This window comes from Psammomys obesus, unplaced genomic scaffold (genome assembly GCF_907164565.1).
Source record: "Psammomys obesus unplaced genomic scaffold, mPsaObe1.curated_primary_1811, whole genome shotgun sequence".
In the NCBI taxonomy this organism is placed as follows: domain Eukaryota; kingdom Metazoa; phylum Chordata; class Mammalia; order Rodentia; family Muridae; genus Psammomys; species Psammomys obesus.
Genome location: NW_026585895.1, coordinates 24,074,797 through 24,088,892, shown reverse-complemented (window position 1 = coordinate 24,088,892; position 14,096 = coordinate 24,074,797). Strand labels below are relative to the sequence as shown.

At 44.7% G+C, this 14,096-nt stretch overlaps 1 protein-coding gene across 3 annotated transcripts in view; it reads left to right on the top strand.

The window, feature by feature from the left end:
• Tanc1 (tetratricopeptide repeat, ankyrin repeat and coiled-coil containing 1) overlaps positions 1–14,096 on the top strand; it is a 226,749-nt gene that overhangs the window by 7,955 nt on the left and 204,698 nt on the right. Inside the window, exon 1 of one of the 3 annotated variants that reach the window (XM_055600203.1) lies at positions 6,774–6,792. The exons of the other annotated variants lie outside the window; for them this stretch is intronic. The gene's annotated coding sequence lies outside the window, so the exon portion shown is untranslated. Of the gene's footprint in view, positions 1–6,773; positions 6,793–14,096 lie in introns of those variants that run through there. 3 annotated transcript variants of the gene reach the window in all.

Here is a 14,096-nt window from a genome sequence, read left to right as displayed (position 1 = left end):
TAGCCTTTGAGTCTGGTTAATTCTGGTGTGTAATGATTTTTTTTTTTTTTTAAATTTGAAACTCCTGCCACCCCCACTGAGACAGGGTTTTTCTCTGTGGCCCTGGCTGGCTGTCCTGAAACTCATAGAATAGGCTACCCTCCAACTTAGAGGTGTGCCTGCCTCTACCTCCTGTGTGCTGGAATTAAAGGTATGTGCTACCGCTCTGCGAGACTTTTTAAAGTAATGAGGTTTTAAAAAATTTAAAAACTTTAAATTAAAAAAATCAAATTTAATACAAATGTATGATTCATAACACTAGTCTTTTATTATATATAAATTATATATAGCTTATAATATGTTTAATCTTTTTTACTGAGAGGTCTGCGTGATCACAGAAGATTTAAGAATACCCTTTAAGTCACTTATATAACGCTGTTTTTTTAAAAAAAGATTTATTCTTTTTTTTTGTTTTGTTTTGTTTTCAAGACATGGTTTCTCTGTGTAGTCCTGACTGTCCTGGACTCACTTTGTAGACCAGGCTGGCCTGGAACTCACAGAGATCACCTCCCTCTGCCTCCCTGAGTGTTGGGAGTTTTTGGACATGTATGCACCATGTGTGTGCAGGAGACCAGAAGAGGGCGTCAGACCTTTTGGAATTGGAGTTACAGGTGCTGGGAACCATGCCCGGTTCCTCTGGAAGAGCAGAGCAGTAAGTACTCTCAGCCCCTGAGCCTCCTTCTGGTCTCCTACACTACCCCGGCCCCCATTACCTGCAGCTAAAAGCATTGTAGCTGGTCTGAGGACAGATAAGGGCAGTAGCCATGCCCGTCTTACTTTAAACTGACAAGACTCTTTATTGTCTAGTCCCTTACGTGAATTTTGCCTTTGATAAGGCTCTTTCTCTCCTCTCTTCCCCAAACTGAAAATTGCATCAATCCTTAAGACACAGCTCAAAGAAACAATTTATCATGAAAATTTCCCCTCTCTGTCTTTCACATTTCAATGACTCCTTCCCGCCCCTCACCCCTTAATCTTCCTGCACATTGCCTGTGCATTTATTCAAATATTTTTCTCCTTTTGCCTTTTATAATTAAGTTGTTCACCTGTTTGCCTGTTATAAGCTCCCCTTCCCTCCAACCCCCAGTTTTCAAGACAAGGTTTTTCTGTGTTGCAGAGCCATGGCTCACAGAGATTCACCTACCTCTGCCTCCCATGTGCTGGATGAAAGGTGCTGCCACAGGCTCGGTGTGTTGTAAGCTTTTGGATGGTGGGGGTCTTGTGTTAGTCACGTAAAAAAAAAGTAATTATTTACTTCTTTGGAATAAAGAGACAGAATATGTTTTAAAATTTTTAATGGATTTGTTTATGTGTATGGGTATGTCACGTGTGTGTGTGTGTGTGTGTGTGTGTGTGTGTGTGTGTATGTGCACCACTTTCATGTCTGGAGTCGGAGTTGAGAAGAGGGTGTTGGATCCCTGGAACTGGAGTTATGGATGGTTGTGAGCTGCCCTGTAGGTGCTGGGTCCTCTGTGAGAACAAGCACTCCGAACTGCTGGGCCAGCTCCAGAGCCTGCAGTTTGTTTGTGTGGTTGGTTGGTTTTGGTTTTTTTCAAGACAAGGTTTCTCTGTGTAGCCTTATCTGTCCTGGGCTCATTTTGTATTCTAGGCTGGCCTGGAACTCACAGAGATCTGCCTGCCTCTGCCTCTCAGCGTGCTGGGATTACGGGCCTGCGCCACCGCGACTGCCTTGACCTACAGTTTTTAAATGTCACTGCACCAAGTACTCTGGGTGGCTCTCCCACTTCCAGAGCTCAGTGACCTCAGGAGAGCAGAGAGCTGTGTGTAGGCTGCATGAGAGCCAAGAAGGATCCAAGACACAAACCCAAGTGGCGTATATGCCAAAGCTCGGTGCATATGTGTGGAGAGTAAAGACTTAATATCTTCTTGCTGTACACCATTAGTTGTCATAAGTATGCAGCGTGTAGTGTCACCACAGTAAAGTGGGCACACGCAATAGCAATACCCGCACTACCTTCCCTCCGAATCTGGCATTCTTTTCTTTTGTTTTTTGTTTTGTTTCTACTGTTGTTTGTTTTTGAGACAGGGTTTCTTTGTGTAAGCCTGGATGTGGTGGACCTTACCCTGTAGACCAGGCTGGCCTTGAACTCAGGGATCTCCCTGCCTCTCACTGCCCGCCCCCCAAGTCCTGGGATTAAAGGCATGTGCTACAATGCCCAGCTCTTTTTTGGTGTGTTTTTGAGACAGGGTCTCACTATATAGCTTTGGCTTGTCCTGGAACTCAGAAATCTACCTGTTTCTGCCCCCTGAGTGTCTGGCCTGAACTTCATTCCACATATAATCCATGGGACCACAACAGTATTTGTCTGTGTCTGGCTCACTTTTAACCTATTTCATATATGTAGCCCACTGGCCTCATGTGTGTTGTCAAAAATGATGGGAGGCATTCCTCCTTATGGCTGTCTAGTGCCCCACTGCACATTCGCATGCATTTCTTTGTCCACTCACGGTCATTTAGGTGGCGTCTACATACAGGCTATATTGTATGTAGCACTATTGAAGAGTGCTGCAGTGGTCATGAAAGTGCAGGTGTCTGCTCAAAGATGCTGACTTTATTTTCTTGAATGCGAACACCAAGGGCGATCGCTGGATCACAGAAAGGAGTTCTATGTTGAATTTTTTGAGGAACTTAACATGCTGTTTTCTGTAATGGCTATACTAATTTTGCCACACATAGTGTGCAAAGGTTCCCCCTGTCTCCATAGCTTTGCACACGATACTAGTAACATCTGTTTTTTCAAACAGCTGTTCTCATATGTGTGAGGTGTTATCCCATTGTGGTTTGATTGCTCAGAAGTCTTTAGTCTGCTCTTGAAAATGCTTAGTTACAGCTGGGTGTGGTGGCACACGACTTTGATTCCAGTAATGGGAACAGGGGAAAGGCTGAGGCTGTGAGTTCGAGGCCAGCCTGGTCTACAAATGGAGTCCAGGACAGCCAAGGCTACACAGAGAAGCCTTGTCTCAAAAAAAAAAAAAAAAAAAAATGGAAAAAGAAGTGTGTAGTTACCCAGTGTGCTTCTCTCCTGTGGGGATACTGGTATGAGCAGCAGTGGGCGCTCCATGGGTGACGGTACAAAACATAATTGGACAGTCCCGGACAGGTGCTGAGTGGGTTGGATATATGAAGACTTTTTGGTAGTTTTAAAAAATGAAAAAATACATTCAGGGTGTGCGTGTGTGTGACACACGCTGGATATGCCACTGTGCATATGTGGAGATCAGTGGACGACCAATGGAAGTTGGTTCTCTCCTTCCTGGGGGGTAGGGCTCGAGGCCAGACTCAAACTCAGATTGTCAGACTGATGGCAAGCCCCCTTTTCCCTTTATCTGCTGAGCCGTCTCGTGCATCTGTTCTGGGTTCAAACTCAGTAAATAGCTGCAGCTAGTCTTGAACTCCTGATCCCTTCGTCTCCAGCTTTGAGCAGTGGGACTGCAGGCATGCGCCACCATGCGTAGCTGGTCCATAGGAAAGACCTGACTGCCTGCGTGTGGTTAGCCATCTGTAATCACCACCGAGCAGAGTCCCGGGAGACTGTCCTGTGTGCTGCTGTGACACTGGCCAGACATTCCTGTTGGGAGCTTGGGCTCCGCACTGCTCAGATGACATTCCTTGCATAGAGAGGCTAATTGAGGGCTGACAAGCTGTCCGCTTTCAAGTTGAGCTGTGCTGGGTACTTTGTGCTGCTATGATGAAAAACAGATTCCTCCAGAGTTTTGAGGGTCAAATGACAAAGTGCACGAAAGTGTTTGGGACATTATAAATGGCCTCCTCTAGGCAGGGGAAGCATAAAATCTGGTCATTTTCTTCTGGTGTTGACTTGCATCTCATATTTCTCTGTTGGCCATGTCTGTTTTCTTTTGAGTACATTTCCGTTGTAGAGGCCACCCTAAGTAGCATGGGATGTAGTTTTTCCTCAGAGCACTACAAGAAAGTAGTGGGAAGTGGCTGCAAGACATTGAGCTGTGGAGTGCGTGTGATGGGTGGCGTGGTCAGATGATGCCCTCGCAGTTTGCTTGGCCAGGTATCCGAAGGACCTGCTGATAAGCGACTATGCTGCTGTGTGAGGATGGCATCAGGGCCTGGCCTCTGCAGTAAGTGATGGCAAACTCTAGGTGGTCCCCAGGAGGGGGTTGAATTTTTTTTCTTTTTTATGGGTATTTTAATCTTTCCCTTGGAGAGGTGTTGGTATTCCTTGGAAATACCTCAACATAGATTGAAACTGAAAAGGCAGCAATCTGGACGAGTTTGCAATCGTTTCTCTGTGGATTGAAAGGAAACGACTGGGTGTAAGTCAAGATTAATTTCACGAAGGCCAAGTTTGCAGTGGAATTGTGTATTGTAGGGATTTACAAACCAAAACATGTCATAGAGACTGTAATTATAGATGCAGGAGACACAGAAGCAGTGAGTAGCTCTTAGATTGCCAGCATGCGATTTTGATTTTGTTTGTTTATTTTTGTTGCAGGGACCAGCTTTGCAGCCCAGGTTAGTTTGGAACTCACTGTTCACTTGCCTCAGTTTCCTCAGTGCTGGGACTGCAGGTGGGCACCACTGCATTCTAGCTGCCTTGTCCATGGTTCTTAACTTGCGCGTGCCTTAAGGTAGCCTTCCCACAGGGTGATTTGTCTAAGAAAACAAGCAGGAGTTTCCAAAGGGGGTTCCATGAACAATCAATTTTCAGAAAAGTTAGTTACCCCAGGGGGAAAGGGTTCTGGAGTTAAATAAATGCAAAATCTGAGTCAAGCAAAGTATACTAGGTGTGTGTGTGTGCGTGTGTGTGTGTGTGTGTGTGTGTGTGTGCGTGCATGTGTGCGCGCGCGTGCGTGTAAGCAAATGTGTATGAAGGCATAAAGTTGATGTTGAGTGTGGTACTCTTGGTTGCTGTGATGAAACACCATGTCCAAGGCACCTTTTGGGAAGGTTTAATTGGGCTTGCGGTTCCCGAGGATTAAAGGCCATCATAGTGGACTCTCAGGGACAGCGGAGAGTCACATCTTCAGCTGTAAGTAGGCAGCAAGGGATGCATTGAAGATTGCTGAGGCTCTTGAAGCCTTTAAGCCTGCCCCTGTGACACTTCCTGCACCAAGGCCACACCTCCTAATCCTGCACAAACACTTCCACCAGCCTATGGGGGCTGTTCGGATCCTAGGCACCACCGCTGTCTGCCATCACTCTGTCTTCCATTAAACTCAGAGCTTGCCAGTTCAGAGGAGTCAGCAGGTTTGCCCCCGAGACCCGCCTGTTTCTGTGTCCCAAGTGATGGGATTACAGGAGGCCACCATTGCCTACATGTTTTTGTTTTTTTTTTTTTTAAATGTGTGTTCTGGGCTTCTAAACTCTAGTACTCAAGTTTGTGTGGCAAGTACTGAGCAATCTTCTCAACCCCAAACCAGGTAAATTAAAAAAAAAAAAAAAAAAAAGCTACAGAATTTGTACACTCAGGTCTTATATATATTCTAAGTCTCTTAGAAGGCAAATAGAGTATTCACTGTCTTGTAAATATGTGAAACCATAGTTTTTTTTTTTTTTTTTTTTGAAAGCGCACAGATAATGTAATTTTGTCTCACAAACTTTAGTATACATTTCTAACTTAGGATTTTAAAAAAATCGCTTCATTATCACATAAACAATCTCAGCATTAGCTGCCTGTCCCTTAGCTGTCATTCGTTATTGTTTTTTTTTTTTTTTTTTTTTTTTGTATCAAGAGTGAACCCAGTATTCACATCTTCTGCTGTCTTAGTGGTTGCTTCTTCCTTCATTCCTTTTCAGTACAGGAAAATACTATTTCCTGCTTCCCTTCGTGTCTATTGATCTTCAGCAAAGAACTTGTAGATCACCTTGTATTTGGAAATCCTTTTCCTGTGGTGGTGGTAATGTTGTTGCCCTGTCCCCCTGTTTCCTGTAAACTGGAAGCTAGTGGATTTACAGGTCTAACTGGGGGCTTAGCATGTAAATGTGCCCACTGTCAAGCCAGTGGCCAAAGCTCCATTCCTAGAACCCATGTGGTAGAAGGAGAGTTCTGACGTTTGCAAATTGTCCTCTGATCTCTACTCACAAGCCATGGCTGTAGCATGTGCCCATGCACACAAAATAAGCCGAAATCTAATAAAGGCACAATTAGATTCAGGAAAAAAGGTTTTTTTGGCAAAAAAAAGTCCGAACTGTGTACTTTATTATTATTATTATTATTATTATTATTATTATTATTATTCTCATGATTTGGGAACATTTAGGTTTAGTCACTCATAAGAAGTTGATTTTTTTTTTTTTTTCTTTTCTAAGTAAAGAAATAATGACTTGGAATCTCTTTGGGATTGAGTTTATTATTAGCCTGTCAGGGGTGCAAGCTGAATTGGTTTCAGGTGTGATGAAGAGGGGTTCTGTGTAGGGGCCTGGTGAAACACGGTATGTTAGACAGCACGTGTCTTTTAAGTGTTTTGGGTGTTGAAAATTTTTGTTTTGTTAAGAATGACAAGGTGCCTGCATTTTAACGGTAAACTTTTATTGTATGGCGTCTCATCTCGTTTTTGTTTGCACAATAATTTAGAAGCATATATCATTTTTATTTCTATTAAGTAACATTTTGTTCTTTTTTTTTTTTTTTTTTTTTTTTTTTTTTTTTTTTTTTTTTTTTTTTGAGACAGAGTTTCTCCTTGCACCCATGTCCCGGAACTTCCTCTGTCAACCAGGCTGGCCTCTAACTCACAGAGAGCCACCTGCTGGGATTAAAGGTGTGTACCACCACCGCCCGGCTAGATACAGTTTTTAATAAAAACTTTTCTGATTTAGGCCAATCTAAGAACAAAAGTGTAAGGAAACTGTCATGGTAGTAAATTTATCTTGTAAATTCAGACAAACTGAAGTTCCCAGCGTTGCTGAGTTTGCTAATTTAATCTGTCTAAATTTGCTCCCTTCTTTAGCCTTTTGAGTGCTTTTATGTCTGGGAAAAATTAAGCTTAAAGGAATTTTGTGTGTTAATGAAGAATAACAACCACATATAAAGTAGCTTTGTATGATGAATGGCAACCTTCATAAGCCTTTGCCAGCACATTCTTATAGCTAATCCCTTAGCTGTCAGGGATACTGTTTTATACACTAAAGTTTGCCTTTTGTGAAATGAAGTGCCTTCGTCAGACGGAGTAGGTGTTTTATAACCACGGCACGGCACTGCAGATATATGTATGTGTACACACACACACTCCTTTTTCTCCCTCATGTTTTTTAAGAGCTAGAATCTTGTTCTGTTGCCCAGATTAGCATCCTGAGTGCAGTGTGTGCCACTGAGCCTATCTCCTCCCTTTACTTTTTGGCTGGTCAAGGGCGTCAAACCCCAGGATCTGCACATATGAGGCAAGCTCCCAACCCCCCCAACCGGAAGATCATGACTTTTGATCCACAAGAATTTTGTGTGTAGCTGTGACAGAGACCTATTTTCGTATCTGTGAAATGAGAATAGTAATGCCTGCTTCTTGGAGCTCGTGCCAGGACCAAAGAGAAGACCTTATAAACTGTTTATGGCCATGCTTGGCTCATAGGTACCTGAGACATCTCTCGCCTCTCTTCTAACTGGTCCACATTTTAAATTCATAGCTTGATGATTGAGTTGTTGGTTGAACAGTTTATTTATTTTACATCTTATTTAGTGTGAGCATGTTTAGATGTGTGGGTGTGTCTATATCAGGGTAAAGTGGGGGGGGGTCACGGGACAGCCTGGAGCCGTTGGTTCTCTTTTCACCACGAGGGCCCCAGGGATTGAACTCGGGTTGTCAGGCCTGGTGGCAGAACTGGGCCATTTGTTTGGAGTGTTTTGAAAATTATTCATTTAAAGGGGTTGGGGACTTAGTTTAGCAATAAAGGATTCACTCTGTGGGGTTCGGTCCTCCGCTCTGGGGTGAAGAATTGTTAATTTAAAAATTTTTCTTTTTATAGAAGTCCAAATAAGAACTTGGTTTTATGCTAATCTCTAAGGCGTTTGGCTCATATTTAAGCAATTAGATGTACATACAGAAATGTTTGAACAGACAGGAAGGGTGATTTTAGGTGGGGTGATTTACAGAAGATAAGGAACCGGCCAGCCCAAAGGGGCCTTTTACTATTGGTGTAGGGCCATTGCTAACCAGCTGTCTGGTTTTTATGAAAATCTATTTACCTTCTGAGATGTTGAGGACACGAGAAGCTTCTTGGACCTTGGTAGTGTTTTGCTCTGTGATTCACAACAGTAAATTGCATTTTATTTAGATGGAGCAATTCTGCGTGCCACACCCCAGTTACTCGGATGTGTTTATTTACAGAGTAGTTGCTGGCCAGAAGGGGGGGCTTCCCCAGGGAGCTGCCAAAGTGGGGGTAAGACATCCTCCTCAGAGACAGGGTGTCTCCTTAAAGACCATGTCTAGAGGGAGAAGTGCTTCTCATGTTTGCCTCCAGGTTTGTCACTGACTTTGGATCTAGCTTCTGTGAGAATAGTCGGGAAGACTGGGGTTCTGTTGCTTCCTACCCAGCTGGTATTCACTCTCTGAGAATGAACTCGGTGCCCCAGTGACACCAAGTCCTGCTGCACTTGAGATCTTTACACTTTTCTCCTATGATAGTGTCCTCTCTGAGTATTTTGTTTAAGCCCAAGGGACCTCTTCCATCATACCTTCTCTCTCCGACCTGGGAAGAAGACGCCTTGTCTGGAGGGACGGAGACCTGAGTTTTGAGCCGATGGAATTTATGAAGGGATTTCACCTTCCTAAGCCTCCTTTGCTTCCTTCATTAGCAGTAGTTTCAAACAGTCTCACAAATAGAACATTTGTGCACAGTCTGAGGCAAAGTATCCGTGAAGGTGTTACAGGTTCAGGCTGGTCGTTGATGTGGTTTGCCTAGTTAGGCTTGCTACTACTTGGATGAAGCAGCATGACCGAAAGCAAGTTTGGAGGGACCCTGGAGGGAAAGGGTTTATTTGGCTTATACTGCCAAATATAATGGACTACAATGGACACATTGTAGTCTGTTAGTGAAAGAAGTCAGGGCAGGAACCAGGAGGCAGGAGCTGATGCACGGGCCATGGAAGAGTGCTGCTTACTGGCTTGCTCCTGGTGGTTTGCATACCCTGTTTTCTTTCTTGTGTTACCCAGGACCACAACCCCAGGGGTGTACTTACAATGGGCTGGGCCCACTCCACTGATCACTAATTAAGAAAATGCCCTTCTAGGCTTGTCTGCTTATAGTCAGAAGCATTTTCCCAAATGACTAGCTTGTGTCAAGTTGACATAAAATTAGCCGGCGTGTGGTCCATATATGTCATAGCTGGATAAGGCTATTGATTGTTTCCCTCCTTTGGGAGCTTGCATGGCACCTCTGGTACCATGAAACCTAAGTTCTCAGGGAGGAGGCATTTAGGTCAGTTCCAGCTCAGGAGCTTCTGAGACCAATGTCTGAAGTTCATGGTGCCTGCTTAAAATTAGGGACTTCCTTTCTACCCCGGGGGCAACCAATAGCAATAACACCAATAGCGAAAGCCTATGCTGTTTTGGAAAGTTCTAATCAACAATTCAAAGAGGGCTTCTTATGTCTTTGTTGGGGTTTTTGTTAGATGGTCCTTGGCTCTCTGAAGTCCTCAAGTTAGTTTTTGGGGTGTGACATGCCCTTTTGAGATCCAGGCCTGTGTCTGTGTCTGAGACAGTAGCACACACAGTCCTAAAGAAAGTTAGTGCAGCAGAGTTAGTGAACAGGAGTTAGTACAGCAGGAGAAAGGAGGAAGAGGAGGAGGAAGAGGAGTTGGTGTTGGTTCTGGGCTGGCATCAGGGAGCAGAGGGAGGAGATGAAGCCTGTGTAGGATTTTGCCAGGTGGGAGGGAGTGCATTCTGGATGAAGGGAGCACAATGAACAGAGGCTGCAAGGCATGAAAACAAGTGATGCTTGGGGGTTTGTTCTAGAACAGACGGTGCCTGGCATTTGGGTAGAGAGGCTGGGAAGAGAGAGCCAGATTGCAGAGGCCTTGCATGCCAGGCCAAAAAGTGTGGACCTGCTCCCATGAGCAAGTGATAGCTAGCTGTCAAAGGCCTTTCAGCTGGGAGATGATGTAGTCAGAGCTGTGTTTTGGAGCAGAGCCTTGGCAGCAGTGGTCTGGAGGAAAGGAGATTGGCTTGGGGACAGATGGGTGGCAGGGCACTCTGTTGGGCTTTTGAAGTAGGTCAGGTGAGAGGTGACAGTTAAGACTGGAGTTTGTGGGAGGGAGAGAGCTGATGGAGGCTGAGTGCCTTTTAGTGTCCATTTAAGGCACATTAGCTCATGGAGTTTTCATGAAGGGAAGCAGGCCCAAGGTCACCTAGGTCAGCCAGGATTTGAACCCAGGTTGATATCCTGTGCCACTGTCCTTTTAGAACAGAGTGTCCAAAACTACTATTTTAACGGACAGAGTCTTTGAGATATGGTTTGCTTTTTTCCAGCAGTTAGTGAACTGGGCAGCACTGTGTCTACAAAACAGATAGGAACTCAGAAAAAGGCTGGGAAGAAGGGTCAGCAGGGACAGCAACAAGGAAACAGCATGTGGCCACAAATAGGATGGTTAGGGCCAGGCTGACTTTTTTTTTTTTTTTTTTTTTTTTAAATTTCATGTTCATTGGTGTTTTGTCTGCATGTATGTCTGTGTGAGGGTATGGATTACAGACAGCTGTGAGCTGCCGTGTGCATGCTGGGAATTGAACCTGGCTCCTCTGGAAGAACCACTGACCCATCTCTCCAGCCCCTGACCCTTTCTTTTGTATGGCCTTGTGTGCTCCAGGTGATGTGGCTAGCTTCGATTTGGGAATCTGAAGAAATACCTTTTTCTTCTGATTTCTAGAAAGGCTAGACTTCAGGAGAACACAGCTTCTGCTTCTTTCTTAGTTACTTTTTTAAAAAACACCCTTACCTGTTAGGGGTTACCTTACCAGCCCTCCATGCTATTTTTGGAGTCAGGAACGCTTACTGAAATTAATTGGAGCCTGTGGACTTGGCTAGGTTGGAGGATAAGCTCCTGAGAGCCACCCTGGTCATCCCCAATCCCTGACTGACCAGACCTTCTCCCCAGCCTCTATTTCAGGAACTTTTGATAGCTCACTAAACCATATGGTGTTGATCTTTGTTGTTTTTTTTTTTAATCACCTAGGAAAAATTTATTTTTAGGATCTTGTGCACATTTATATGGAATTTTGCCAAGGTTGCCTTTTTTAAAAAAAGTTATTTGGATTAACATTCAAAAGTAGAAAGCCCTCAAAATTAGGATTTGCCTAGCCCTTTTGGTAGACTTACGGAAAGAGATCTCTAGGAAATTAGGTTCTTGTTTTTCTTATTTACACAAAAGAGGTTGAGGGCTGGTTTTGGTGGCACAGGCCTTGAATTCCAAGACTTGGGATGCAGGGAAGTAAGTGGGTCTCTGTGAATTTGAGGCCAGGCTGGTCTACATGGTACATTTTAGGCCTGCTAGGGCTACTCTGTGAGTTTGTGTCTTAGGGAAAAAAAAAAAAAAAAAAAAAAAAGATTTGGAATCTTGGAAAGTAGAGAGTGAGAATGAGGAATGTTAAGTGGAGTTGTTAAATGGCCTGGGAATGGCTTAGGTTGTTCCTGATTAAACATGAAGAGTCTAGATGTGTAGTTCAGGGGTAAACTGTAGAGTGCTTATTTAGCATGAAAAAGGCCCTGAATTTGGTTCCCCTTTCCCAACAAAAGTCACTGATTTCTGTCTCCTCCACTTCTCCCAATGTAGCAAAAAGTTCTCAGCTCTTTGAAGTCCGAGTTTTAAAGTCGAGCCACTTCTTATTATACATCTTGCTTATGACTAGTGACATCCAGTCCCCGCCCTCGCTGTCATGTGCAGCTCTGCCAAGTTGAGGCTTTGAAGCCAGGCGACTGTGGTGAGGTCCCAGCCCAGTGCCTTGGTCCCAGTGCCCTGAGTGGATTGCCCGGCTTCCTGGAGCTTGCTCTCTGGGGATCTTGGGCGTGGCTGCGTCCGAAGGTTGTTTTGGGAATGGAGGGTTGTGAGGTCCTAGACTCTAGCTTAATGGTGGGAGATGGCAGAGGCTTGGGCATCTGTCTCGGCACACTTAAGGGTCTCCTTATTCTCTCAGCATCGAGTGCAGGGCTGACTATGTGCTGCATTTCCTTGTCTGCCTTCTGTGACTCCTGGAGTTGGGAGGAAATCCTCTGGTTTGTGTGTGGCTCCGGCTGCTTGGAATTGAAAGTAGGTTTGGATTTTTTGTCTTTTGTTGGTATTGTTTTTGGTTGTGGCACAGTGATATTTGTTTGACTCTTCAGTTCTCCTGGCCAGCAGGTTTTGCATTAACCCTTGCAGATTGGAATTGATTCTTGTTCGTTTTCTCTTGTTGGGGGGGGGGGGGATGAGCTTTCCCCACCTTCCAGTGTTCCCATCAGTTCCTGTATCCATTGCAGGGCTTCTCAGCTCCCACCTCCTTAGACCCCATTTTGATTGGCAGAGGACAAGTGTAAGCTTTGCTTGCTAGCCTGTCAGTCATTGAGCAGATGCCACTTGAGCACCTACTTTGTGCCAGGCTTGGGACCAAGTGCTTCTTCTTAAAATGTTTAATTAGGTCCCCCAGGGCCTTAGCATTTTCACCCACTGTGCCCATTTTGTAGGTGGCTGTGAACCATGATCCCCACCTCCACCCCTGTGCACTAACTTTCTGTTCTTGCCCAACATATTTCTGTCTCGGGCTCCCCCATAGGTGTTTTCAGAGATGACTTTGTCCAGAAGGGATCTACTTTTAAATCCTTACGGGTTCTGGTTCAAAGGTCCATTTTGTTGAATAGTGTGGGCCTATAGATGCTGTGGATTTGGGGTATGGGGACAGAGATTTGGGACATGGCTGACTTCATGGGGAGAGCTAATAGGCGGGATTAAGCTGGGCTACTGTAGCTACTTAAGATAGTGTGCCCTTTGGATTTTGAACAGCCCTCCCCAAAGTCCTTGCCTGCACATGATAAAAACAATTTGTGGGATGGGGGCTAGTTAGAGAATTTGTTTATAATATGCTTTCTGTTTCACTGTAATTTCTAGATTGCTTTGGACGTTGGTGTGTGTGTGTGTGTGTAATGCCCACAAATTGCCCATAATTGTGAATTCATCCTTATTTTCGGGGCTTTATAGTTTCGGCTCCAAACTGCACAAGAGAACAATAAAATGTGAGGCTTATCGGTTGTGGAGTTATGTGTACTTGGTTTCAAGTTTCAGCATCTGCTTATTGCCCTGGCAGATGCTTGCTAATACTAGAGCCTTAGATTCTTCGTGTACAGGAAGATCATTTTACTCATGAGAACTAATATTCATGCAGGACACCTGGAATAGGAGCGGGACAAGCTCCTGGTGGAGCCCACAGTATTGAGTTGTATGAAAGTGTGGGAGCTACAAGGATGAAGATGTGCTCTCTGTTGTGGAAGAGCATAGCATCTGTGGGCAAGGCCGGCACTTGGGAGTTCCTCAGTTGGAGGTCAAGTGCCAAGATCTGAGGAGGAGCAGAGCACAGAAGAGGCTCCTCTCCCCAGCGCCTGGCAGGGGCTTTGAAACTTTTCAGGACAAGTGTGTGCCTAAACCATCTTTGGAAAGACTAGGAACTGAGTTTACCTGTCGGCTGCTGTGATAAACATGAACAGAAGGAGCTTGAAGAAAGGGCTTATTCCAGTTTTTACAGGCTGCAGCCATCACGCAGGGAAGCCAGAGCAGGAGCATAAGGCAGGACTTAGAAGCCGAAACCACAGAGGAGGGGTGTTCACTGGCACACTGTCTGACTCCCGTTCAGGTACCTTATTTTCTTAAGCTGGTGGTGGCATTCTTTATACATAACAGAGGACACCTTTCCACATAGCCTGGACCTCACAGTGATACACCTGATGTGCCATGCTCTGTCCATGTCAGAGGACAAGGATGTAGCCAAACTAGTGATGGTGCTGCTTGAACTGCAGGTCATAGTAGCCACACGGTTCCCATTTTGTCTTTCTTCCTCTCTCTTTCTTTCTTTCTTTCTTTCTTTCTTTCTTTCTTTCTTTCTTTCTTTCTTTC